Source organism: Oncorhynchus mykiss, chromosome 1 (genome assembly GCF_013265735.2).
Source record: "Oncorhynchus mykiss isolate Arlee chromosome 1, USDA_OmykA_1.1, whole genome shotgun sequence".
Lineage (NCBI taxonomy): Eukaryota > Metazoa > Chordata > Actinopteri > Salmoniformes > Salmonidae > Oncorhynchus > Oncorhynchus mykiss.
In genome coordinates this window covers 42,030,233-42,058,144 of record NC_048565.1, presented here as the reverse complement: position 1 = coordinate 42,058,144, position 27,912 = coordinate 42,030,233, and the positions used below count along the sequence as shown (strand labels likewise).

Here is a 27,912-nt window from a genome sequence, read left to right as displayed (position 1 = left end):
ACACTGTCAACATTTAGATAATAAAGCATTTGACCTTTCCATTGTGTTAACGACGGAGGATTGGTTGATTTCCAGTTTTTAATTTTTGTCAAGATGATTGACAAGAAAAGTATGGTCCAACCCATCGGGTATCTCACTGCACCCTCATATGCCATGCCTTGAAATATGCTGATAGGCGGGTTAAAAGTACATTTACATTGTAATACGTCTGACAGCCAACATTCTAACTCCGCCCATAACGTTTGGACTTTACAGCATTCCCAGAAGGTATGGATTATTGAGTCATTGTTCATTTTACACTTAAGACATGACTCAGCCATTTTGCTGTAGGTTTTATATTTTAAAAAAATCTATACATTAGTTCATAGTGGATTATACGTACATTCTATGCCTTTAGATTTTCATGTGGACCAACGTATCTGTGAATTCTAAAAAGCTATCCAAGGATTGTTCCATAGCGTTGGTATGTAGGAAGTGATAGTGATTCTTCCATGTTGTTCTAATGTTCTTAATTATGAAGTTGTTAATGTTCTTTGCTCCATCCTTTGAAAACAGACACGTGAAAAGATTGCACCTCTTCATTATGTAGCATGCACCTTTACATTATGAACCCATTGTTCCTCTTTACTGCATTTAACTATACATCGCAAGTAAAAGCCTTGGGTGGCGAGTTAATACAATTTCAAGTCTGGAAGGTTAAAACCACCCTCAGACTTAGGAAGATGTAAAACCCTCTTTTTTATTCTATGAGTTTTATTAGCAATATAAAGTTTGTTATGACCGAGTATGCTTTTTTAAAGAATATGTTCGGTGGGGTAATTGGTATTACTGAGAATAACTATAAAAACTTTGGGAGCCATGCCATTCTGAAAAGGTTTATTCTACCTTTAAGATTTATGGGAAGATTGTTCCATTTAATTAGAACTGCTTTCATATTGTTAAGGAACGGGATAAAGTTATCTTTATATATTTGTTTGTCACTTATTAAGCATCCTATGTATTTAAAAAAAATTGTGGTCCACTTAAAGGATTGCTGTATAATTATTATTTAAATTTTTCTTTTGCCATTATTTCCTTTTTTCCCACATTAATTTTAGATTCTGATATTTTATTGTATTCAGAAAATATTTGTTTTCAAGGGGGTCATTGAGCTTTCAAAATTGGTCAGGCATATCAGGAGATCATCTGCAAATACGTTTAGTTTATATTCATGTTTACCAATACTAATAACTGTCTAATTCTTTCTGCAAGCAGTTAAATTGACAGTGCAAACAGGAGGGGGAAAGAGGACATCCCTGTCTTGTGCCTCTTTCTAAATCAATTTCATCAGATAATGTATTATTTGTGTATATCTTTGCTTTAGGACATTTATATAATATTTGTATTACATGTATTATTTCAGCTGGAAAGTTGAAAACTTCCAAAGTTGTGAATAGAAAATACCATTTAAGATGGTCGAAAGTCTGATCAACCTATATCTTGTTTTTTTGCGTATTGTATTAAACTAAAACATGTTCTTGTATTTGTTTGTAAGTGTCTATTTTTAATAAACCCTGTTTGATTGATATGTATCAAGAGTGATAAGACTTTTGCTATTCTATTGCTTATGAGCTTTGTCATTATTTTATTGTCACAATGTATTAAAGTTATGAGTCTGTAATCAGCAGGGGACTCCAGATTGACCTGATTTTAATATAACTGAAATAACTGTTTGATACATGGAACTAGGAAGCACTGAATTGAGTGAGGTGTTTTGTCATTTGTGTAAATAGGGAGCTACTTTGTCCTAAAATGTTAAATATTATTCTATGGGAAAGCCGTTCATTCCTGGTGCTTCTCTCCGTACGAATGTTTTAACAGTGTCTAATATTTATTTTTGGGTCATCTCTGTTTATATTGAATACAATATCGATTGTAATTATATATATTATTACATTATATAATACCAAAAAGGTATCTGCTATGGTTACAAGCCAAAGAACTCTTATATATAACTTTTTGTTTTTAGTATTTATGTAACCTATGCCATCCTAGCACGTTTTGAACTTGCCTCTTTGTTTGTTAGTACATAGAGATGGAGAGGAAATGGGTCGGTGGAGAAGAGGAGAAGAGGTTATGTTTCATTGTTTTTTGGCTTTTGTTTGTACAACAATTTGAAATATTTGTGAAATATCTGGTAGGATTTGTAGGACGTGATTTGATACGTTGTTTGGTGCTGTGTTGTTTATGCTTGCTAAGTATTGTAGCTGACCTATGGTCAGTCTAAAATGAGACCAAGAGAAAGATTTCCATCTCACATCATAGTATTGGTATACTGCAAATGGAGAGAAAGACTTTGTTGTTAGGCGTAATCAGCTTTTTAGCACTCTACAACAATAAGGTGAGACCACAAATATACTAAAGTCAGGAATAAGAAACACAGTATTTTTATCTATTTCAGGTGCGTCATCTCCTAGCCGAAATGATCAAAGCATGTTAACAACATACATACTTAATTTGTCAGATATGTTTAAAGGCCCGATGCAGCCATTTTTGTATCAATATTACAACTTTTCATGGTAACAATGAAGTACCTTACTGTAATAGTTTTCCAAAAAACTAAAATAGTTTTTAGATTTTTTTTTTTCTCAAGCAATAATTTTTCTAGGACTGTCTGGGAGTGGTCTGACTGGGGAGGGGAAAACTGAAAACTAGCTGTTATTGACAGAGTTTTTGAACTCTCTTTGTTATTGGTCTATTATCCAATTTATCGACTGGTGATGTCAACAATCAAGCCAAAACTCCCGCCCATGCAAACCTTCTGATTACAAGGAACTGTGTAGATTGAACTTTCAACCAGCAAGTATGAGGAAATAACACTGACCAACTTTTTTCACACTTTTAGAGTGTTAGTTTTCAGATGTTTTACAATATGAAACAAAACACAGAAAAAATGTGTTTTTTAATGCACTGGGCCTTTAACTAGAACATTTCCACCAAATCATCACTAGAATACTTTATAATTTTCACTTTGAGTTTTCTGTAAATGTAGTATGTAATATGAGGGCTCTATTGCACTTATTGCTCACGTTCATGCCTTATGTGTCTTTTCTATTATTTCCTCTTTTTAGGTGGAAGTTTCTATTATGTGCCTAGGTGTGTCCAACTCAACTCTCTGAGGAAAAGGTAGCAAAGGTCGCTATACCATCAACCACAAGCAGAAGCTTCTGAAGGACTCTGGGACATCCAATCTCTGACCTCCATACTGTAACAGTCCACACATCCCTGAGTAGATAAAGCCGCCACGCCATTGGACGAGGACAGTCACACTAAAGGAGCCAGATGGCACTGCTAGCCAATCAGCTGATGGATTCAGCCAGGGTTGTGAGTGGCATAAATGGAAGGGTGGACATCTTCCCACAGTTCCTGAGGGTACAGAACCAGGGTCACATGACCCAGGTCAATAGCACCCAGGAAGACACGCGCAAGAACAGGAAGTACCCGTGCCAACTGTGTGGCAAGCGCTTCCGCTTTAACAGCATCCTGTCGCTGCACATGCGCACGCACACAGGCGAGAAGCCCTTTAAATGCCCTTACTGTGACCATCGGGCAGCACAGAAGGGCAACCTCAAGATCCACCTGCGCACTCACAAGCAGGGCAACCTTGGGAAAGGTCGTGGCCGGATCAGAGAAGAGAACAGACTGCTCCATGAGCTGGAGGAGAGGGCCATCCTGAGGGACAGGCACATCAGGGATGGTCTAGGTGGTCTGCCCCAGCCACCACGACCCCACATAGCCCAGCCCCAGCAAGCCTCTACCACCACCCAGCTCCCCTTGACCTTCACAGGTTCTGGCCCTGTAGAGACTCTATCACTGCGATCCACTTCCCCCAAGATGACCATCACAGGCCAGGAGGATCACACCCAGGCCCAGCCTTCTGCAGGCTTCCGTTGCTCCTTCTGCAAGGGCAAGTTCAGGAAGCAGCAGGAGCTAGAGCGCCACATCCGGATCCTCCACAAGCCCTACAAGTGCACCCTGTGTGAGTTCGCCACCTCCCATGAGGAGGAGCTCATTAGCCATGTGGAGACGACCCACATCGCCTCCGAGTCGGCCCAGACTCAGAGGCCCGCGCTGGGCAGCGGTGGGGGCGTGAAGCACCCTGGTGGGGAGTTCCCCTGCGAGGTGTGCGGTCAGACCTTCAGTCAGGCCTGGTTCCTCAAGGGACACATGCGTAAGCACAAGGACTCGTTCGAGCACTGCTGCCAGATCTGCAGCCGGCGATTCAAAGAACCCTGGTTCCTCAAGAACCACATGAAGGTCCACCTCAACAAGCTGGCTGCCAAGAACAAGCAGCTCCCTGCTGACCAGGGGGTATCTGTCAGCATGACTAGTGTAGCCCAGGATGCCCACTACATCCACCTCTACTCCCAGTACATCTCAAGCCTCAACAGCAGGTTCCTCTCCGCTGAGAGAGCGGGCCATTCAGAGTTCCAGCAGATCTTCGCCACAACTGGCATTGGGATGAAGGTGAAAGAGATGCTGGGTAGGATGCTGGCACCAGGACATGATTCAATGACTGAGGGGGAGAATAATCGCTCTTTGTTGGGCTTGAATAATCTGGTGCCTCCTCTGACTGCCAGCAGCAGGGAGTATCAACTACAGGCTTCTGCCAACAAGGGAGACAACCTCAATAGCTACCCAGGCTGGCAGGTCATGGCACCAGGACCGGCTGTAGATGAGGGAGACCTATACACAGCTAAAGAACAGCAGCGGGCCTTCCTGGCTAAGCGGAGGGTGTCATTAGATGAGCGACAAGCGTCTGTGAGCGACCCAGAGAACCCGGCTATTAGTAGGCCTAGCAGCCCAGGACTGAGCCATGTCTTGCAGGGGAGCCTCATAGGACCATGCTTCTCTCAGACTGGCAGTACCCAGGATGACAGCAGCCTCCCCTCCTCCCCAGTCTCAGGTACAAAACCGTCTTTCCTTACTTAGTGGTTGCAGATGGTTTAAGACATTGTTGTTTCAGTTTTTCTAAATGGTTTGATATAGGTCTATTTATGCATTCTGTATTCTATGGTCAATATTTTACAGTAACTGACATATCCTCAGTTCCAGGGTCAAGGTCAAATAGATGACCAGCATATGGTGACTTCAATGGGCACACTTATATGGAGAGGATGTTTGAGAACTTCCATAAATCGGCCATATGTTCCAAATGTATACCATTTGCTATCCCTCCCATCATGCATAGACTAGAATGGAACACAACTGCACTGTTCCATTAGGAGATAAAACTATGCCTTTGGCTAAACTTCACTAATCTATTCAGGTGAACTTGTCTTGAAGCACAGGGTCAGTACAGCAGCATATCCATACAAAAAAAAATATAATCAGTAATAATAAGGACTTTCTTTGCTTATTAACTTTAATGTTGTCATGTCGAATGCTAGAGATAATTAGCCTCTGCTATTTTATATCAGTCCAATTCCAACCCCTTGCCTTTCCTACGGGGCACAATATGTTAATGCATGCCATCTGGTGTTTTTAATGATTTGATATATACCACCTGGTGATTTTTATGATTTGATATACCACATGGTATTTTTATTGATAGTCTTCTGTTCCACCTGGTGATTTTGATGATTTGACTCCCTGGGTGCATGCTTTTCTTGTCATGGCATCCTGTTAACACATTGTCTGCATTCTAGCTGCAGCTCTAGTATTTTCACATAAAAATATACGCTTCCTCATCTCCTCCTTAGCTTAGAATTCTGGATCTTTTACAGACCTGGGTTCAAATGCTATTTGAAATTCTTTCAAATACTTTAGCTGTTTTCGATTGAGCTCGCGTGTTGCAATGGAACCAATAGAAACGTCCCCAAGGTGCAAACTACCACCAGGCACCTGAGCACTCTAGGTAGACTAAAGCAAACACGCAAACTATTGGAAATGTTTCAAATAGTCTTTGAACCCAGGTTTGATCTTCTAGCACGGTTGGTGAGAGTCAGTGTCTCTGACACGGTTTTGGGGGATTTGATCCACTGTTTCCCCAAATGAAGGCCGCGAAACAGAGATAAATGGATCAGGTCTAATCTTGTTAAATGTTTTGTTGACATATTGTCTACTTATACTTGTATGCACATGTAAATACCAGCATTTTAAGGGTAATCCTGCCACAGCCCTTTACAAAACAGCTACAATCTATGGTATTTTCAGCTTCTCCTGCTTCCCCAGTCCCCAGCCAATACTACAGTCCTATGTTTGTAAAAGCTAGCTGAGAATGAATCGGAGGAAGTCTGGGCTGCCACGTTCGGTATCAGAGTGTAATTTGAGTCGATATTAAGCATGGAAACTAATTCATTTTAAAGGTCAGGCGTCAGTGCTTCTTTAAATGATGGATCCCGGCTCGCCTCTCCTCATCTTGTTCCCCTAGTTCCTGTGTAATGGAGGACTCACTCAGGGGCTTAAGGACTGCATTGTTTTGCTCTGACAATATATCCCCGAGACCTCTGCAGCTGCTCCCCATGCTCACAATGACAGACTAATTAACACAATCACACACTGCTGGCCCCGGCTCAACACGCAGGTCTGCTGCGGGACAGATAGGTAAATCCTACACATATGGAGAACATACAGGCACTAAGTGCAGGTCTTGATGAGGGGCTTTAGGAATGGGATAAGTTTGCTGCGCCTGCTAACTGATCGAGTGTGTCTCGATGGGCTGGAGTATTACAGTGGCTGGAGGAGTTCTAATTCAGGAGACGTTGAGGAATTATCATTGTTGCCAGATGTTTCAGCTTGAGACACATTGATTAGGCCTGAATAAGTGGCCGTTTTATTCCTAACCAAAATGTCTGTAGTCATGAAGTTATACTGATGTTTCCAATATGGACAGCGGATACAGTTGTCAGAGTTAACGACTGCTTTACTAGAAACAGTAGATGCAGATAAAGTTGTCCAAATACAGTAGTGATACAAGTGTCAACATGTTAGATTATGGTCTGTTTACTCATATGGATACTAGCTAGTGTTGAGAATGGTGTTCTTAAAATCTAATCAAGACAGATGAAATACTCTAATTCTAATCTTAGATTGTGAATAATGACTCGTTTAAAAAAAGATAAACTAATGGGAGTGCTTTAGAGGCCCCTGACCTACATCAGAGTGTCTGGATTTGAATTGGGAACATAAACATGCCTGAAATCCTCTGACAGTTATTCATTAGTCCTATTCAAACTCTTAACCCCAAGGTCAATGTGCATGTAATGATTTCGTCCTCACTTAGTCTTTGTTCCTTTCCCCGGGCTTCACGCTACTTCTACTGTATACATGTTAACACGTTACGAGTGGTTACAGAGAGACAAGGAAGGATCATGTTTAGGGGGATAGAAATCAGTGCAACTGTATTTAATCGTTCTAACTTCTAGTTCCATCTGATGATGCTTAAAGGGATAGTTCAGAAAAAACATCTACATTTGTAATTTCGCTGAACAATCCCTTTAAATGTGTACCATAGCTGTTTTTTTTAAATGCACAAACTGGGCCTATACAAGTAGATTTGAACACTACTGATTTCTGATTTGTAAACCGGATTACCTTTTGGCTTGACTTCCCATTCTCACTTCTGTCCCTTAATCCTCTTTTTAATTATTATTGCAGATAAGAGGTATGAGGCTCAAATGAAGCTCAAAATGCTTGTTTTCCTAGACGCTGATAAAAAGATTTACCGTGGGAGTTGTGAACACCTGCCTTGAAATATTGTTCCACGTCTCCTGAATGCCATTTGGCTTAATTGACTTGGAAACGTCCCAAATGCGTCATTGACAATGTGGTCTAATTAATATTAATAATATATGCTATTATAAACATCAAAGAACATCTGGTGCACTTATTTTCTCCCCAGCAGTCTTGTGTCTCTTCCTCTCAGATGGTTTCATCTTAAAGCAAACCACCAAGGTTTATTCGTTTAGGTGTTTTAGTTTATACTGCATGTATACTTTTACAATAGAACAATAATGCGGGTGCGCACACGTGTGTGTGTGTGTGTGTGTGTGTGTGTGTGTGTGTGTGTGTGTGTGTGTGTGTGTGTTTGTGTGTGTGTGTGTGTGTGTGTGCGTGTGTGTCCGTATACATGGGGGGTGAATACATTGAATAAAGAATGCATTTCCATATGAAATGAATCACTTTCCCCACCAGCTGGATGCTTTGCCACAGCACATTATTTGAGTTCTTATTTTGCATTTCTAATCGCAGGCTGTATAACTCATATGCACCACTTCATTGTATGATCCTCTGTGTTAGGTGAGAGAGGCAGGGCCCTGTAATGATACAGTAATTGAAGTTTGGTTGATCAATCGAAGCGCTAAAATTACTCTCGCACATAATGTGGGCCTCAGCAGTGTAAGTAAATCTAAAACTGATTAAGTTAGCATGAACAACACAATTACAAAGATGGCACCCGTCCAAAGACAAGAGAAAAGGGGAGAGTCGGGTGTTGAGTCTTTGTTTGGTTTTGCTGCTCTGGGGGGTATTAGCGAGCAAATGTGTTTATGAAAGAGACAGTGGCCAAAGATAAGGTCACATATGTTTGTGTTCTGCGTTTTAGGCCTGCTGGTAATTTCATGGTAATGATTTTTATGTATTTTTATCCGCAACAAGCCAGTTTGGTGAAAATACACTACTGGTGTGAAAATGTGCATATTTTCATCAGGCAAATGTTTTAATATTTGCATGAAAATCTGTCACCAATTGGATAGAAACCTAGCTAGTGTGCCTGTCTGTCTGAAAGACTGCCGTTAAGCAGTAGGAGTTTTTTTTGTTACTGGACCCACTGGGCAAAAACTGGTTGAATCAACGTTATTTCCACTTTATTTCAACCAAGATTTTCAATGTGAGGACATTGAATCAACTTGGAAAACTGATTGGATTTGCAAAAAGCCATCAAGGTAAGGGAATTTTCACCTAAATCGAATAACGTGGTAACATTTTTTGTTATTCACATTAGTTGACAACTCAATCTACTCAAAAACTATACGTTGAACTGACGTCTGTGCCCAGTGGGGAGACAATGGGTGTGGTGTTTCTGAGGAGGCTCCTTGCCTGCTCACTGTCCTGGCTGGACACACACACACACACACACACACACACACACACACACACACACACACACACACACACACACACACACACACACACACACACACACACACACACACACACACACACACACACACACTCACACACACACACACACACATAGTGTGTAGTTGACTGTGTGTAGTTCAAGATCATTTATATGTGACTAGCAGTGCTTTCTACCTCATTATTAGTGTGGGGCTTTATGATCTGCTCCATTCAATTCATTTATATTCCTCTCTCCTCTAGCTATATTATGTCATTTAAAATTCTAATATTTAAAGAAAGGCTCTTTAAAAATTAAATAATTTATCATTAAATGATGGATGGTGTTAGTATTAAAGTTGGAGACGGCATAACAAACAACTCTAGATCATTAGAGATTGACCTCAGGGAGAAATTCCTCAGGGTCAGGTCTGATCTGGGGTTGTTATAAAATGTATATTTCAGCCAAGGGGAAGGAATCATTGTTGTAAGTCAGATATTAGTCCATTAAAGAAGAACAATAAGGCATCAATATGCATAGAATTAAATGAACAGCGCTGGGCTTTATCTCGCCATCCCAGACGCCACATCCCTAAAAGACACAGTATAATATATGACCTGACCTTCAAATGCCAGGAGAGTGTTAGACAATAAACTGCCAATATTTGTGGCTTAATGGCGGCGGATGACTTTTACAGTAATTGGAATGGCACCGAAACAGCTGGGCTGCTTAAAGACAGAGGAATTGAAGCCGTGTGTCTCAAATGGCATACTACGCTCTATATACAGCACGACTTTTGACCAGAGCCCTGGCCAAAAGTAGTGCACTATATAGGGGATGTGGTGCCATTTGGGACACACCAAGGATCTCTCAGACAAGCACTAACTCAAAATTGTGGAAGTTTATGTAACCCTATAGGATAGGCTGTTATTACACAGCTCAACCTAACATGACACATGGTGGGAAATGTTCATGTATACAGAGTCCATATTAGGACAGGTACACAAATGACTTTAACACAAGCTTCATGGACATGTGACTTTGTCCTAATATGAACATTGTACAGGTGAGACGTCAATCCAAGTTGATGGGTAAAAGCCAATAATAGAATTTTCCTCACTCTGCAAAAATGAACTCAACCAAACAATGTTCACAGAAAGAAACAAAAATGAACTCAACTGAAATGATCTCTCATTGCAGAGAAATAATGTTCTTTTTGACTTGGAATCCCAGTTGGTTGCTTTCGATAGAATGGGGCCCTCTGTCTGCAACATGTGCACCTCTTTCATTTAGAAGATAGCTACTACAGTATGTCATTATAAAGAATCTGATTTGCTGCTAACATCTTTGAGTATATTCAATGCGTATGGTGCTCTGCACTCCATACTGTGCGATGATGCATCGCTTGGGCTGAAAGCTGATTACAAGCCTGATTTACTGCAGAGCACAACTTAAATCATTCAACTCAGTATTGTGTGGCGCTGCACACATGGTTCATGTTCAGAAATGTCGACTATATTTACACACACATTACCCAAGTTCAAAGAGATGATCCAATCGCTCAGGTTCTTTAGGTTGTTTTTCACTCTGCCAATGATTTAGTTGTACAAGTCAGACAATTGTCTCTAAATAGCACATACTGACAACTATCCAGAGAAACATGAATGTGAAAGATTGGTAATCGAGACCGTCTGATTCAGGCTGTGCCGTTGTTCTGTTTTGTAGCTCTAACAGGTGAGGAGAAGCCCTACAGCTGTCCCCCCAGTGACTACACCAGCCCACAGTCAGTTTCTCTCAGTTACCGTCTGGAAGGCTACCACCTCCACCACCACCCCCAGTGGAACCACGACACCAGGGACAACATAGACCCCTCGTCCCCACAGAGCCCCAGCCCCAAGGACCAGAGTCCTACTTCTGGCCTCTACAGTGTCCTGGAGGATCCTGATGAGAACAGGAGAAACCCAGCAACTCTGCACATGGACAGGCTAGCACCCAATCTGCCTAACCCTTCAAACCTACACAAGGCCTATGGAGGACCTCCAGCTATGGAGGACAGCAGTGTGAAGCCACAGGGTCTTCATCAATCCATACAGACCTTCATCAATGACCTGACATCTAGTGTTCTGAGAGGGGACAGAAAGAGGAGGGCAGGGGGAGGTATGGTCAGCACTCGGGGGGGAGGACAGGGGAGCTCTGAGGGGGAGGACCGTGTTGGAGTCAAGGGGAGTGACCGGGACAGTGAGGGGGAGACAGGTACTGGTGGCTCTGCAGTCACACCCAGGACCAGGAAGTCCCAGTATGAGCCTCTGGATCTGTCTCTCAGGCCAGACTGGGTGCTTTCGCCTCAGGCTGGCTCAGCCCACATGGACAGATCTCAAGGGGGATTGACTGGGTTATTCCAGCAGCACAGCAGTGTGTGTAATGGCCCCCTCTCCTCCAATAGCAACAGGCTCCAGGCACACAATGGGCAACACACGGCTGAACAGTCAGAGATTGGATCTGGCACTGGTGACCTGGAGATGCCCACAAGGCAGGACGACCAACACAACTATGACTTCTCAGCTCACAATGAGGATTGTGCACTCGAGAGCCATGTGTTTAACAAAGTTGAGGAAGAAGAGGAATTCAACAAGCTAAGGATAATGAAGAGTAGCAGCAGCGAAGCACGGCTGAGTGAGAAGATGACAGAGATGATGGTTGGCCGTCCCCATGGGTCCAGTGAGGCCCCTCAGTGTCCCCAGGAGAAGCAGGGCCAGTGGGGCAGGTCGGTCATCCAGCCTCTCCTCTCTCCTCTGGAGCTGCTGAAGCCAGTGCCGACTCCTCACCACCACCACCTCCACAGAAACCTCCTGTCAGTCCTCCAGTCTTCCAGTGACCAGAACCACATGCTCCTCAACGGCCATGCAGCCAGCTTGAATGGTGGCGGTGGAGGGCCCATGGAGAGAGCAGAGACTTCAGGTGAGTGCCTCTCTCTCTACCCCATGAATGATGTCATCTGTACCTCTTCCTCCTAATCTTACTCTTTCCCCGTAGTAACTTCATATTACATGAGCGTTCAATGCCATCTAGTGGTCAAGTAGTGATCCCGCCTCCTTATAACATCATATGCCTTTCCTATACGATCCTTTCCTATATGTTTGGATCTTTAGAACACTGTTTCATTAGGTAGATAGGCTTACCTCAGCAGACAATGTGTCAGAGGAAACGGTTGCACTGTAGTTAGTTTAAACACTTTTGATTGTGATTCTCAGAAGGACTAAAACAAGGGCATTGGAGTCATAGGTGTGTGGCACTGATTACATCCCCACTTAGAGGAAGATACAATTTCACCATCTGATCAGTAACAAATCACCCAGGCAACGGGACCCATTTGATGGAGTGGCTTAAATCTTGTGTGATACGCCTGCAGAGAGCAAGATTTAATCACCTGGCTCTCTAGAGAGATCTTTCAGACAGCTGGGATCCTTTGATATTAGATGCATGTAATATGCGTGCAACTCGAAACTCTGTCATTCTGATCCATCTGATGCAGAAACACAATATGAAACACAATATGCTCTTATAAAAGACATGAAAGTGCCTGTCAACTCTGTTTTGGGCACAACATCTGTTCTGTTCTTGTGTGACGCACTGCTTTCAAAAGTGTACAGTATCCCAGCTAACAATTCTAGGGTAGAGAGAATGTTTTTGTAATGTTACCCGTAATGTTCCTCTAATGTTTGAACTTCCAGTATTCTGTTAGTCAGGAGAACATTCTATCTATGTTAGCATGTTTTGGTGTCATAGTTAGGAGAACATTCCCTTAATTAAGTGATAATGCCCGAGAAGCCGGTGTTTGGAGGATATATTGGCACGGGTGTTGTTAGGCCTGATACGAAGTTGAGGGCTGGCAAACCATGCCGATAAATCCTCAAAACATGGGCTTCGAGGGCATTATCACTTTACACAACGGGTTACCAACATATTCAAATAATGATTGACATATTTTCATTAAAAATATTATTTTGATGAATTTATTCATACTATTTCATCCTTCCACAAGATATAGTCCCGAAACAAATCTAGGGTTGCTAACCAAGCCAAGCCGGCTGGTTGTTTGTTCTATCGGTTCGGTTGCCAGAGACGCCACCCAGTCATTCAGTCTTTTTGTTCTGTATCTATGGACGCGACCCAGTCGTTCGTTATAAATGTTCCATTTATAGTGGAGATCAAGTTTATAACTTCCCTGCCTGGGCTGATGAGACAGTGGATGGAACAGATGGAACAAAGTAAATAGGCATTTTAACATCATAGACTTAGCCGGTGGTAACTTGTGGAATAGACACCGGCTGGAATGCACTTTTAACCAATCAGCATTCAGAATTAGACCCACCCGTTGTAGAATGTCAAACAGAACATACCCAGATTGTGGTTACCATGTTCTCAGAATATACAATACAAATGCTCTAGATACGTTTCATGGGATGTTGCAAAAACATGCGTGTCCAGTTTTCGGAGGGTTAGGAGAATATCCCAATAACGACCCACCAAACATACACAGTACATGGTTGCCATGTTCTCGGAACACAAGATATTGTTATAGACACGTTTCATGGGAACGTTGCAAGAACATTTCTGTGTATCAGTTGTCATGACGTCGCCTGATGGAACCAAAGAAACGTTCTCCCCACCAAAAAAATTGTATCACTGCACATCACGCCTTGCTACCATTGCCGGGGTCAATCGAGGCCCTGCTTGGTGAACCACTGATCCATTCGTAGCTCTTTGTCTGAAGCAAGGTTAGAGATACTGACAAATACATTGTTTTCAACTGACACACTTTGACATGCATGATAAAATTGTGCATGTTCATTTCTAAAGTAATTATTATTCAACAGTCTTCACCTCGAATTAAAACTCACAACCTCTTGGTTCACGGTACGCCAGTCTTCCTGTTATGCCACCATGTCCATGTCATCAATGGGTTTATCTGACTAGTCTCATAATTTATTTCATTGACTTATTTCAGAAATGTAAGAGCTTTCAGTATAGTTGTCTAATGTTGGTGGGGCATATTAACCTGTTTTAATGATACTTCTGAATCACTATGATCAATAAAAGTTTTTCTTTAGTGTACTTTTAACAGAGCTGAGATTTACTTCAAAGTGCATTCATCCTATTGCTTACACCCTTACACCTATCAAGTTGTTTCGGATCTACCCAATTGCCTAGGAGGGAGGGGTAGAGTTTCTTCTGGACAGTACAGGGCCTAACTATACTGGCCCAATAAGCACACCTGGAGATATCTCATATTGGGACAGTGGTTAGGGCATTTGTCATTGGTGCTGGTGGCCTGTGTTCGAGACTGGCTATGGGAATCACTCTACTCTCATATTCTTAGCAAAATATGTTGATGTCACTATTTAGCAACAGTTACAACACACCTCTCTGATCTAAATTAGTTTGTCATTGAAAAATGGGAATGTGTAGGATTTCCCCTTGAGCACGAATTATGACCACATTTTTTATACCTCATGAATTAATAGTATGTATTAATTCTATATAGTTGAGCATCTCAAAGAGAACTCTAGGATCTTTAAAAAAATATACACCACATATACAATTTTGCTAAGAATATGAGAGAGAGTCGGTTGATTCCCATACCGAGTCTCGAACACAGGCCACCAGCACCAATGACACATGAACACATGTGTCAGGAGCTAGGTGTCCATCTAATTGGCAACAGATTTTCATACGAATATTCTAAAATCTGCATAAAACAATATCGGTATTTTCTAACTAGCGATGTGTTTCCATCAATCTGTCTTACTGTTGGATAAACGGCTGTGCGTGATGACGTAGAGCACATACAAATCCCTTTTGCGGTAAAATTCCAACGTACAGAATAAAAAATACAAGTTAAATGGGTTTCCATTGCACGTTCAATTCTATTTGATTTTGTCACAAAAACTGTTGCATTACATTGCAAATGTGCCCACTCTGGTCTTGGCACATGAGCTCTTACCAACAGCTCGCAGATACAGTGCGGGTAGGCTACCTACATGATGAGATTATTATGGATATTGTTATTACATTATTTGTATTGATCAAACGGCAGCCAAGCATTGATCATCATGTCACCAGAATAAGACTCTTGATATTTATTGATAAGAAGCATCAAACTCAACACCGTGCACTTTCACCACCCTGTGAAGTTCATCACAATTTATTTCATATGTAGACAAATAAACGGCATGCTTTTCCGAGTCGTAGTGGGAGGACCACAACATATCATCGTGTGACTCCAAGTTTACTTTCGATATGATGGTTATTATATCAATATTTGCGCATAAAGGCATTTCCACCGCCATTTCTTGAACAATTAATTATACTGACACAAAAAGATCCCACCATGTCGAAACTGCGCTTAACCCATCTGTAGTAACGCTTCTCGTTGGTGGAAGGGAGAAGGGGACCAAAAGTGCAGCGTGGTAAGTGTTCGTCATATTTTAATTGAAAAGCTGAACACTACACAAAATAATAACGAAGAGAAAACGAAACAGTTCTGCCAGGTGAACAGACACTAAACATAAATTAAACACCCACAATCAAAATGGGGAAAACAGGCTACCTAAGTATGATTCTCAATCAGAGACAACGAACGACACCTGCCTCTGATTGAGGACCATACTAGGCCAAACACATAGAAATATAAAAACCTAGAAAAAAGAACATAGACTACCCACCCCAACTCACGCCCTGACCAACCTAACATAAAGACATAAACAATGAACTAACGGTGAAAATCCTCGCTCAAGCCATGCGCTCGGTAGAATTTCATGCACTCATATACTGCGCATATGTTTGACAGGGAGAGATGTATGGAGCCACAATGTACACATCGTTAGGATCGTAAGAAAAGCAATGGCAATGCGTGAAACATAAACGTGAAATTTCATTTGTGAACATACAAACACCATGCTACGATTACAGACAAACATTTTAGTCTTGAACAAATCTTGTGGTGCAATTCTGAAGTACAATAATACCTTTCAGAGTTTTGGCAGTTAAAAAAGTACACCAAACGGCCTGTGAGGAGTGCTATGCAAACAAGCATAACACAGTATAAAAAACGGAAGTCAGGGAAACCTGAAAGAGGTATCCTGCATGTTTTCAAGTTAAAATTCTCTATTACTCCTCAGCTGAGTTTACTTAACATTTAGATAGCTAATGTAATGGATTTGTTTGCCAGCACAAGTCTAGATAGCACTAGCTGTATTATGTCTACAACAGTGCAGTTTCAGTCCGCTAGGTGTATCTGTACAGCATGGATATATCTCTGGCTGACGTGGACATCCCCATGCATACACCTTATCAAAATATGACTAATTCAATATTGCACCATCCTATTCTCTGGGCTCTGTCTGCAATCATAACCAGTAGTATCTACCAGGAATAATGAAACAGAATAATAACAGATGTTGGGTGAATCTATGAATTATGCATGACCACTGGAATCTTTGCCACTCAAAATATTTTTGTGTAGAATATTTTTATATTTATTTCATCATTCAAAATCTTGCCAAAGCATATTCTGTAGGAGGGGTTAATAGGATTTTAAAAAATAATAATAATTTGACATGATTTATATGAATCGGGTCATGAACATATGGACATTGAAATGAACAAGAGAGAGGTTAAACAGAGGCTAAGTCTGGCGTAAACGTATTCCCACACTTCACAATAACTCTGTTGCAGTGGTCTTCGTCTCCGTATAGGCTCTTCCCACCACTGCGACACTGCTGGCCAGTTGAAGAGCTTGTGATCTCTATGCAGCACTACAGCACAATGCGTCTTCGTAAAAGCACCCCTCAGCCTCAAAGGATGCCCTTCTGGAGGCCTGCAGCCATAGAGTCATTATACCCTAATGTAGGCCTATTTACCTACTAGCCAAGTAAAGTGCAGAGCATGCATGATGTGTGCAACTCATTATTCCAACATATTTGAACATTTAATTAATCTTTTATTCAGTTCAGTCAGTCAGTGTGTCATCAGTTCAGTCATTTGTCTGAGTTGCAATAGGAACTAAATCAAAGAGAATAGATCAGTCTTATCCATTTGTTTGTTGAAATACATGTGTGTATTTGAAATGATCTAAATTCTCTAAAGTTCTTTAGCCTAACAAGTCAATGTTTAATTTAGGCATATCCAAATACAACATAGGCCATCAACTTGGAGGCATTGCCATTCAGGCTATTATTTGGGGTACTGGTGTCTTGCAGAATCATTTTAGAACTCTATTTGTGTTTTATAACTGTTTTTATTACAGGGCTCCGCTTAACTAGAGACCTTAGCTCACAGGCCTCTAATTATAGCTTCCTAATAGATTTTTAACAAAATACTTGAAAAAACACATGCAGTGGCTGACAGGGACAACAGATCTGGCAATAAGAATAGGCCATATGGATAGTTTTGACCATTTGGGGCCCCTTGGCTATTTCACTCAGGACAGGTTATAGCTAAGACTTAATCAATATTTTGTTTTGTCTCATTTATTGATATGGTTATAGCCTCTGTGATGGGGTTGTGCAATGCAAATGGCTATAACAAGCCTACACACAGAGTGGAATGCACAATACAACAGTCAAAATGCCTAATATAAGGCCTACAGTCCGTGCTCCCAAATACTAGAAAAAGTGTGATTCATTAGGTTACATGATCACCACAGTAGCCACGCACGGCTATAAAATAAATGATGCAATTATTTGGCTATTAAATAACACACAGCAGCATGGCATATTTAGATAACGGGAATAGACCTAGCCTAAAACATAAATACTTTCTATTTTGCAGCTCAGTCGGTTATTCTAGACATGGCACATCTGTGCCTTTTTCATTCTCAGACAAATCATTTGCTGAAGGCCTAAGCCTATACTACGCCATCTACTGGTATTTTTTATTTATTTTTTATTTCACCTTAAATTAACCAGGTAGGCCAGTTGAGAACAAGTTCTCATTTACAACTGCGACCTGGCCGAGATAAAGCAAAGCAGTGCGACACAAACAACAGAGAATTACACATGGGATAAAACAAACCTACAGTCAATAACACAATAGAAAAATCTAGAAAACAGTGTGTGCAAATGTAGTAAGATTAGGGAGGTAAAGCAATAAATAGGCCATAGTGGTGAAATAATTACAGTTTAGCAGTTAAACACTGGAGTGATAGATGTGCAGAATATGAATGTGCAAGTAGAGATACTAGGGTGCAAAGGAGCAAAAAAAACAAACAATATGGGGATGAGGTTGGGTGGGCTATTTATGGATGGGCTGCTTACAGTTGCAATGATCAGTAAGCTGCTCTGACAGCAGATGCTTAAAGTTAGTGAGGGAGATAGAAGACTCCAGCTTCAGTGATTTTTGCAATTCGTTCCAGTCATTGGCAGCAGAGAACTGGAAGGAAAGGCGGCCAAAGGGGGAGTTGGCTTGGGGATGACCAGTGAAATATACTGTACCTGCTGGAGCACATTCTACGGGTTGCTGCTATGGTGACCAGTGAGCTGAGATAAGGCAGGGCTTTACCTAGCAAAGCCTTATTGATGACCTGGAGCCAGTGGGTTTGGCGTCCAATATGAAGCGAGGGCCAGCCAACGAGAGCATACAGGTTGCAGTGGTGGGTAGTATATGGGGCTTTGGTGACAAAATGGATGGCACTGTGATAGACTACATCCAATTTGCTGAGTAGACTGTTGGAGGCTATTTTGTAAATGAAATCGCCAAAGTCAAGGATTGGTAGGATAGTCAGTTTTACGAGGGTATGTTTGGCAGCATGGGTGAAGGAGGCTTTAGGAGTTTACATCCACCATAGCCAAATACATTTAAACTCAGTTTTTCACAATTCCTGACATTTAATCCAAGTAAAAATTCCCTATCTTAGGTCAGTTAGGATCACCACATTATTTTAAGAATGTGAAATGTCAGAATAATAGTAGAGAGAATGATTTATTTCAGATTTGATTTCTTTCATTACATTCCCAGTGGGTCAGAAGTTTACATACACTCAATTAGTATTTGGTAGCGTTGCCTTTAAATTGTTTAACTTGGGTCAAACGGTTCGGGTAGCCTTCCACAAGCTTCCCATTCTTCCTGACAGAGCTGGTGTAACTGAGTCAGGTTTGTAGGCCTCCTTGCTCGCACATGCTTTTTCAGTTCTGCCAACAAATTTTCTATGGGATTGAGGTCAGGGCTTTGCTTTGTGATGGCCACTCCAATACCTTGACTTTGATGTCCTTAAGCCATTTTGCCACAACTTTGAAGTATGCTGCCACCCCTGTGCTTCATGGTTGGGATGATGTTCTTCGACTTGCAAGCCTCCCCCTTTTTCCTCTGAACATAACGATGGTCATTTTGGCCAAACAGTTCTATTTTTGTTTCATCAGACCAGAGGACATTTCTCCAAAAAGTACGCTCTTTGTCCCCATGTGCAGTTGCAAACCGTAGTCTGGCTTATTTTATGGCAGTTTTGGAGCAGTGGCTTCTTTCTTGCTGCGCGGCCTTTCAGGTTATGTCGATATAGGACTTGTTTTACTGTGGATATAGATACTTTTGTACCTGTTTCCTCCAGCATCTTCACAAGGTCCTTTGCTGTTGTTCTGGGATTGATTTGCACTTTTCGCACCAAAGTACGTTCATCTCTAGGAGACAGAATGTGTCTCCTTCCTAAGCGGTATGACGGCTGCATGGTCCCATGGTGTTTATACTTGCGTACTATTGTTTGTACAGTTGAATGTGGTACCTTCAGGCATTTAGAAATTGGTCCCAAGGATGAACCAGACTTGTGGGGGTCTACAATTTTTGGCTGATTTCTTTTGATTTTCCCATGATGTCAAGCAAAAGAGGCACAGAGTCTGTAGGTAGACCTTGAAATACATCCACAGGTACACCTTCAATTGACTCAAATGATGTCTATTAGCCTATCAGAAGCTTCAAAAGCCATTAAATCCTTTTCTAGAATTTTACTAACAAAATGTCCCAAGTTGATCAAATTATTTGTTTTAAAAATAGCTATATTTTGGAGATTATTTAATTTTCAAATAAACTAAAGTGAGAGGTTGTAATCTGAATAAAGGGAAAAAGGCCATTCTTGAACATGGGGTGAGACATTCTTACTAATCTGCTAGAGAACCAGTTCTGATTTAAGTATAACTTTTGTATGACGAAGCCTTTAGTGAGAGGTCTAATGCTTTAATATTTAATCATTTCTGCCCTCCAAATTCATTTTATAAATAGGCTGGGATATGACTAAAGAGTTAATCAGGGGGACTTTTCCACAAATAGACCATGGTAGCAAAATCGTATCTATTTTTGCTAACTTTCTATAAAAAAATGTATTGTGGTGGCCTCCCGAGTGGTGCAGCGGTCTAAGGCACTGCATCACAGTGTTGTGGCGTCAACTACAGCCTAGGGTTCGATCCAAGGCTGTGTCATTACTGTCTGTGACCGGGAGTCCCATTGGGCGGCGCACAATTGGCCCAGCGTTGTCTGGGTTAGGGGAGGGTTAGGCTGGAGGGGCTTTACTTGGCTCATCGCGCTCTAGCAACTCCTTGTGGTGGGCCGGGAGACTGCAGGCTGACTTCAGTCGTCAGTTGACCGGTGTTTCCTCCGACACATTGGTGCAGCTGGCTTCCGGGTAGAGAGAGTGGGTGTTTAGAAGTCTGGGGAGTTGCAACGATGAGCACAAGATCGTAATCACGAAATTGGGGAGAAAAAGGGGGTAAAAAAAAAGGATTGTTGTGAGATCATTTCTTTCTTTCGGGATAGGTATACCGAGTATGTCCACATCACCGCCAGACCCTTTTTTGGGTAAACTACGCGTTAATGTTAAAGTTGTATATTTTAGTGGTCCAATACCAATCCTCTCCTCCAGAGAGGTTACAAAAAGTATCTAGATACTCCATATTGCCCTTGATTTATAACCCCTTGATATTATTGTTGGACCTGATTTTAATAGCTAACATTTCAATGGCCATAATAAATAGACAACCTTGTTTTACTCGTCTTGACAGTTGAATACTTTCTGAGAAGTAGCCATTATTGACTATTTTACACCTAGGATTACTATACATAACTTTAATCCATTTTAGAAGAGATTCTCCAAAATTGAAATATTCCAGGCGTTTATATATAAATTCCAGTCCTACTTTATTGAAATTATTATTTATTTCAAAAACAACCTTCTATGGCGGGATACAAACATACAACCTTTGGTACCAGAGGCTGATGCTTACGAAACCTACGGAACCTACTTGAAGGTAACAGCGCTCACTGTTGCCCCTAGTGGCTGGTTTCCACATTATCTCCCGACGTCCTCAGACATGGATAGACATCGAATACTGACTTGTATCACAGGCGACCTGGCTGCTCTAACTACAAACAACAAGCAGGTGGTCAGTCAGACATTGTTCTCATCACGCCAAATGCTTCTGCCTGCCCTGTTTGCAGTATTAACTAGGTGGCATTGTCGAGTAAGTGCCTCCTATCCCTATGTCCCCATACTGTGGTCTAGGTCTATTCACTCTGTGACATATTGCAGGGCACCGTGGACATGGAGTGATTTGCGATGTGTGTGCGATGACAGTTCAGGTCGGACACAGTGTGCCAACAGTGGTAATTGGCCAGATGGTGACCCCTGGATGAATCTGTCTGCATGCTCATTAGATTCATATAGAGTCCTCCCTCATGGCTAATGCCCTGTCACTACATCTCCCAACCATGGCCACTAGATGGCGATATAATCATATAGCTGTGGTTGCATGTTGACTTGGCTCAAGGCATCATGCCATGTTAGGAAATATTTACTCGTTAGTTCACTGTTCGTTGCTATTTAATGTGTCATTAGATAATGCAGTATATACGGAATGTTATTGACAAAGGAGTTTCATCCTATATGAGAGAATAGATGAGAGGACAGCGACTCTAGCATAACACATCCTCCACATATGGGAGACATCAGATTGGGCCTCCCAACACGTGAGGCTTGGTGAATATGAGTAGATTGATACAGAGCAGATTATCTAAGAATGAAAGAAAGAAAAAGAAAGAAAGAAAAGATCTGATTTGAAAGGGGACAGAGTCATTACCTCATTGTCTGCTGGGTATGAACCCTCTACTGAAAGGATGACAGAGAGACAGAGAAACACAGAGTGAGCGAGAGAGCGAGAGAGGGAGCATAGATGGAGATAGATGGCGAGACAGAGAGGTGAAAGAAGAAGGCTAGTGTGGCTGTCTCTGTGAGCAGATGTCGTTTGAGGGCAGAGAGAGGGCAGGCAGAGCGGGCTGCCTTTGTGACTGGGTCTCCCCATAGAGATAATGAAGGGTGGAGCGCTGGGAATGATGTGCAGTCATCACTCACTGTCTGTGTGCCATCAGAGCTCCGCGCTGTGTCATCCGTCACCATTCAGCTTCTCTGGCCCCCACAGCCCCACCACTGTCATCATGGTCATTATCTCTGCCTGCAACACACACACACGCTCACACATAGACTTTTCCCTCTCCCTCCCCTTCTCCCATCCTTTCTTGTTTCCTGGTAAATGCGTGTGTGAGCTGGTCTGGTCTCAGGCTAGTGTGTAGCCTATGAATGGATGATCATGTGCTGGGGAGATGGATGGCTCTGGGCTCAGTCCTGTCTCCTCTAATTGTAAAATATTAGTTACATTAGACTGTGGCCTGTGATTAATGGAACTTATTTGGAGGTTGCCCTGTCCTGGACCTCCCCTCTCCTCCAGTGGGAGGGAAATACCAGGAAGAAAGAATGTACGAGACAGGAAGAGGAGAGAGAAAGAGGGGAGAGATAGGGAAAGCACTATACGTGTACGGATAAGACTGGCTTTATATCGTATTTTTTGCTGATGTTGCTTAATGTGGAAAAAAATGACTTGTAATGGTTCTAAGAAAAAAGTAAATTTGGTAGTAATTTGATTTCCTTGAAACATATGGTTTACCAAATGTACTGCCCTGACCTGTTCCAAACACATTTAATTCTGCATTAAACTATGTATTACATCCCTAAACTGCCAAGTCAGTCTTGCAAAGTCCGTTTTTTTTCTTTTTTTCTTCTTACAACACAATGGCAAAGCTTCTAAATGAGTAAAGTAATTATATCTTAGCTCCTAGTGTCAATTAGACAGGTCAGTGATATTCAGTCAGGCAGGTCAGTGATATTCAGTCAGGCAGGTCAGTGATATTCAGTCAGGCAGGTCAGTGATATGCAGACAGACAGGTCAGTGATATTCAGACAGACATGTCAGTGATATTCAGACAGACAGGTCAGTGATATTCAGACAGGCAGGTCAGTGATATTCAGACAGACAGGTCAGTGATATTCAGTCAGGCATGTCAGTGATATTTAGACAGATAGGTCAGTGATATTCAGACAGACAGGTCAGTGATATTCAGACAGACAGGTCAGTGATATTCAGACAGACAGGTCAGTGATATTTAGACAGACAGGTCAGTGATATTCAGACAGACAGGTCAGTGATATTCAGACAGACAGGTCAGTGATATTCAGACAGACATGTCAGTGATATTCAGTCAGGCATGTCAGTGATATTTAGACAGATAGGTCAGTGATATTCAGACAGACAGGTCAGTGATATTCAGACAGACAGGTCAGTGATATTCAGACAGACAGGTCAGTGATATTTAGACAGACAGGTCAGTGATATTCAGACAGACAGGTCAGTGATATTCAGACAGACAGGTCAGTGATATTCAGACAGACATGTCAGTGATATTCAGACAGACAGGTCAGTGAGATTCAGACAGATCGGTCAGTGATATTCAGATAGACATGTCAGTGATATTCAGACAGATAGGTCAGTGATATTCAGACAGACAGGTCAGTGATATTCAGATACATATGTTAGTGATATTCAGACAGAAAGGTCAGTGATATTCAGACAGATAGGTCAGTGATATTCAGACAGACAGGTCAGTGATATTCAGATACACATGTCAGTGATATTCAGACAGACAGGTCAGTGATATTCAGACAGACATGTCAGTGATATTTAGACAGACATGTCAGTGATATTTAGACAGATAGGTCAGTGATATTCAGACAGACAGGTCAGTGATATTCAGACAGACAGGTCAGTGATATTCAGACAGACAGGTCAGTGATATTCAGACAGACAGGTCAGTGATATTCAGACAGACAGGTCAGTGATATTCAGACAGACATGTCAGTGATATTCAGACAGACAGGTCAGTGATATTCAGACAGACAGGTCAGTGATATTCAGACAGACAGGTCAGTGATATTCAGACAGACAGGTCAGTGATATTCAGACAGACAGGTCAGTGATATGCAGACAGACAAGTCAGTGATATTTAGATAGACAGGTCAGTGATATGCAGACAAACAGGTCAGTGATATTCAGATAGACAGGTCAGTGATATGCAGACAGACAGGTCAGTGATATTCAGACAGACAGGTCAGTGATATTTAGACAGACAGGTCAGTGATATTCAGACAGACAGGTCAGTGATATTCAGACAGACAGGTCAGTGATATTCAGACAGACATGTCAGTGATATTCAGACAGAAAGGTCAGTGAGATTCAGACAGATCGGTCAGTGATATTCAGATAGACATGTCAGTGATATTCAGACAGATAGGTCAGTGATATTCAGACAGACAGGTCAGTGATATTCAGATACATATGTTAGTGATATTCAGACAGACAGGTCAGTGATATTCAGACAGATAGGTCAGTGATATTCAGACAGACAGGTCAGTGATATTCAGATACACATGTCAGTGATATTCAGACAGACAGGTCAGTGATATTCAGATAGACATGTCAGTGATATTCAGACAGACATGTCAGTGATATTCAGACAGACAGGTCAGTGATATTCAGACAGACAGGTCAGTGATATTCAGACAGACATGTCAGTGATATTTAGACAGACATGTCAGTGATATTTAGACAGATAGGTCAGTGATATTCAGACAGACAGGTCAGTGATATTCAGACAGACAGGTCAGTGATATTCAGACAGACAGGTCAGTGATATTCAGACAGACAGGTCAGTGATATTCAGACAGACATGTCAGTGATATTCAGACAGACAGGTCAGTGATATTCAGACAGACAGGTCAGTGATATTCAGACAGACAGGTCAGTGATATTCAGATACACATGTCAGTGATATTCAGACAAACATGTCAGTGATATTTAGACAGACATGTCAGTGATATTCAGATAGTCATGTCAGTGATATTCAGACAGACAGGTCAGTGATATTCAGACAGACAGGTCAGTGATATTCAGACAGACAGGTCAGTGATATGCAGACAGACAAGTCAGTGATATTTAGATAGACAGGTCAGTGATATGCAGACAGACAGGTCAGTGATATTCAGATAGACAGGTCAGTGATATGCAGACAGACAGGTCAGTGATATGCAGACAGACAGGTCAGTGATATTTAGTTAGACGTGTCAGTGATATTCAGACAGACAGGTCAGTGATATTTAGATAGACAGGTCAGTGAAATTCAGATAGACAGGCCAGTGATATGCAGACAGACAGGTCAGTGATATTTAGATAGACCTGTCAGTGATATTCAGACAGGCAGGTCAGTGATATGCAGATTAGTACGTAACATCTAGTGCATTTCTGCAAGATTTTAGTTCTTGGTTTCCAAGATTATATTCAGACATGTTGTATATCAGACAGACAGGTCAGTGATATTCAGACATATGTTGCTTATCAGACAGACAGGTTAGTGATATTCAGGGGGTATTCAGATGTGTCACTCAGTCTCATTTCCTGTACTGCTGACTAAATGTGTGTCCTTTATAACCAGCAGGTTATTATACACCAACAGATGGAGCATTAACTTTTATTGCCCAACACCTTCTGTGGGCTTTTTACATTTTTCCCCCAAAATGACTTTTTATGTAGATGTGAAAGAGAGCTTTCAGTTTCATAGCCTACAGGAGAAGGGAGAGGAGGAGAGAGGTTAAAAGGTTGTGGCAGCTTGTGTTTTGGGAAGTGATGTCATATGACATCATCCCATAACGGTTTACTGTAATCATGAATGATAGAAGAAGTCCCAGAGTTTTTAGAAGGAAAGGAAGCATGGCGCTGTAGTGGTGAAGTAACAGAGCCTGAAATAGACATTGTGTTGGTGTCAAAGTAAAAACAGAGTATAACCCAGTGGAAATGAGATTCAATGCTTTGGTCTTCAAATTGGGTGTAAAGTGCTTGTTTAAATAAGACAGTACTGGAAGCAAGTAATAGAGGACATTGGTGTGTTATGGTCATTTGTGTCTAGGCTAGACTATCCGAGAGAGAGAGAGAGAGAGGAGAGAGAGGGGAACAGACAGGAAGCTTTAGCAGGCCTTAGTGAAGCCAGCTGCAGACGTCTGTCATTCATCAGCCCAGCACTCATCACCACCATGAGCCCAGGAAGTGTGTGTGTGTGTGTGTGTGTGTGTGTGTGTGTGTGTGTGTGTGTGTGTGTGTGTGTGTGTGTGTGTGTGTGTGTGTGTGTGTGTGTGTGTGTATGTGTGTGTGTGTGTGTGTGTGTGTGTGTGTTTCTGTTGCCAATGAAAGTAGTATGTACAGATGTCTTAATTTGATCACCCTGTTGTTGCAGGAAATGCAAACTTGTAGTGTTTAAAGTGGTAGAGGTTTAAAAAGGCTTCTAATGTTTGTCATTTGACTTGATTTGCCTAAAATGAATCAAACCCTACACAAATGGCCATTAATTATAATCCACACAATATTTAACATTTCCTGTTGCTGCAGGATTGTTTTCCTGCTGTGAGAAACTGGTCCAATGAAGAAGCCACACCTGTGGTATGTAGTACTAGTCAGAGGTGGAATTACTGTGTATGTGGAACACATGGGGATGGAGTTCCCAAAGTGAAAACAGAATCATTTTCTCCCTAATTCCACTGCTGGTGTTATTATGATTTAGTCTACAACATTTTATGACTACCAGTAAAGAGTTGGCACAACAGAGTTGGCAGCAGTAAACACAATGAAGGAGGGAGGGCTGGGAGGTTGATTTGTCTAAAGCAATGCTTTCCTTTCTGCCAGGTGGGAAGCCTTTCCAGTGCAGGTACTGCCCTTACAGCGCCACCCAGAAGGGTAACCTGAAAACCCATGTCCTGTGTGTCCACCGCAGGCCCTTCGACAGCAGCCTGTACCCAGACAGACGCCTCCGACGGACCCATACCAACGCCCATGTGACCCCCCAGGAAGGCTCCGCTGGTTCCTCCTACCTGCCCCAAAGCATCATGGGCTTGGGAGACGCCCCTAGGCCTACACCCACTGTGAGAGATATCACCGTGACATCACTGTGTGGGACTTGACGTTGTTATGGCAACTACATATAGACATTTATAAAATCACTGATACGTCGTTTGGTTTCACGTGTGAAGGGTGAGAGACGGAGGATAGGGTTGTTGTTGGAGATGGAGTTGGAAGAGATTCAAAACAAGAAGTTGATGTACATTCCAGTGTGGACTTCAAAATGTATTTATCTGTAAGAAACAAACGGCCCATATTAAAGTGTTTTGTGGTATGTGCAGCGCGGAGAGATTGAGTGCTTTTTACTTCATTTATACCCAGTGTCATAATGATTTATATTTACCCACATTAATCTATCAGCTCAACACTGACTGATTGTCAGATCGTGAGCAGGCACCAAACTAACTCCCCCAAGCTGAGCTCTTTCACGCAGTAGAAATGCCTGTGTTTTTGTTAATATCTCCTGATATGAGTTCTTCAGAACAGTTATCAGTCAGAATC

At 41.8% G+C, this 27,912-nt stretch overlaps 1 pseudogene; it reads left to right on the top strand.

The window, feature by feature from the left end:
* Positions 1-93: 93 nt before the first annotated feature.
* LOC110532313 lies at positions 94-27,912 on the top strand (annotated as a pseudogene).